The 1,774-nt window shown below is 50.3% G+C and overlaps 1 pseudogene across 1 annotated transcript; it reads right to left on the bottom strand.

Moving 5' to 3' along the window:
- Positions 1-302: 302 nt before the first annotated feature.
- On the bottom strand, positions 303-1,415 carry LOC310790317 (GDP-mannose 4,6 dehydratase pseudogene; annotated as a pseudogene). The gene has a single exon. The product of its transcript is annotated as a GDP-mannose 4,6 dehydratase pseudogene (transcript).
- Between the last annotated feature and the right edge of the window lie 359 nt (positions 1,416-1,774).

Genomic DNA, 1,774 nt, shown 5'->3' on the forward strand with positions numbered 1-1,774 from the left:
ACACAAAGAGCTATAAATAAACCATTAAAGCTTATAACCTATATAGTATGACATGATGACTAATGGAAGGGCATAATTGCAATCTGACAGTAAAATAAAATCAATATTAGACTATTTAAAATGACACAAAGACCCAAACAAAGGCATGGAATGGTTAGGCCTATAATCTCCCTCACCATAACAAAGTACAAGGACATCATATAAAAGCAAGGTGACTAAAAGTACAGGGCTATTTCTTCCACCGTTGACTGGAGAGCTGGAGTGCTTAACAAGACGTCCCCGTTGCATGGACAGATTTGGCGTTAGGCATTTGGATTGTTCTTCATCAGCTGGATGTCTGCATCCACCATCTGTTTCACCAGCTCCTCAAAAGTCACCTTTGGCTTCCAGCCCAACTTCTGAAGTGCCTTAGTGCTGTCACCCTGCAGGTAGTCCACTTCAGTGGGACGGAAGTATTTGGGGTCCACCTTCACGTGCACCACCCCTGTCTCCTGGCAGCGGCCGACCTCCTTCTCATCCTTGCCCTCCCACACAATGGTCTTGCCCACGTGCTGAAAGGCCTTCTCCACACACTCCCTCACACTGTGCACCTCCCCCGTGGCTATGACAAAATCCTCTGGCTCCTCCTCTTGCAGCATCAGCCACATAGCCTCCACGTAGTCCTTGGCGTGGCCCCAGTCTCTCTTGGAGTCCAGGTTGCCCAGGCTGAGGCTCTCCATTTGGCCCAGGAGAATCTTCGCTACAGAACGGCTGATCTTTCGAGTCACAAAGTTTGAACCTCTCCTCGGGCTCTCGTGGTTGAAGAGGATTCCATTGCAGGCAAACATGTTATAGGCCTCTCGGTAGTTCACCACGATCGAGTAGGCATAGAGCTTAGCAGCACCGTAAGGTGAGCGGGGGTAGAAAGGTGTGCTTTCTGTCTGAGGGTTCTCCTGGACTTTGCCGTACATTTCGCTGGTGGAGGCCTGGTAGAAACGCACACTGTTGTTCAGGCCACACGTCTTTATGGCGTCCAACAGACGCAGTGCACCTACACCATCCACATTAACTGTGTACTCAGCCAAGTCAAAGGAGATCTTGACGTGACTCTGAGCCCCCAGGTTGTAGATCTCTGTAGGCTTGACCTGGTTGATGATGTTCACCAAGGACGTGCTGTCCGTCAGGTCGCCATAATGCAGCTTCATGTTGCCCTCGGTGTGTGTCTGGGGGTTCTGGTACAGATGTTCGATACGACCCGTGTTGAAGGAGCTGGAACGGCGCACAACGCCATGGACCTCGTAGCCTTTCTCTAGCAGGAACTCGGCCAGGTAGGATCCATCCTGTCCGGTGATGCCCGTGATGACAGCCACCTTCCTCTGCCTTCTCAGCTCTCCGTTCATCCCGAGGCTCCCGGACGACTCTGTGCACTGGGCCATGGCTTAACGACTGGATCTCTGCTGCACACAGACCGATACGCGCGCTCATCGGCTCTTGACTGACCAGATTCCTGATGAGTATGCAGCATCACTCACTGATGTCATCACCGATGACATTGCAATTGCTCGAGTGACATCACTGATGACATCACTGATGACATCACATTTGCCCGAGTGTGAAATCCCCCCACACACATTATGACATCATCAGAGATATATGACATCACTATAGAGTAACGCAGGGATGACATAGTTTTGTAGTCGGAAGGCAGAAGTCCCGGACTTCCTGGATCTTACGGGGGAAAAGTCAATGGGTTTTTAGAATGGGGATTTCACTTAAATGTATCAAATAAGGTCTG

This window comes from Poromitra crassiceps (assembly GCF_964638095.1).
Source record: "Poromitra crassiceps genome assembly, chromosome: 15".
Taxonomy (NCBI): Eukaryota; Metazoa; Chordata; class Actinopteri; order Beryciformes; family Melamphaidae; genus Poromitra; species Poromitra crassiceps.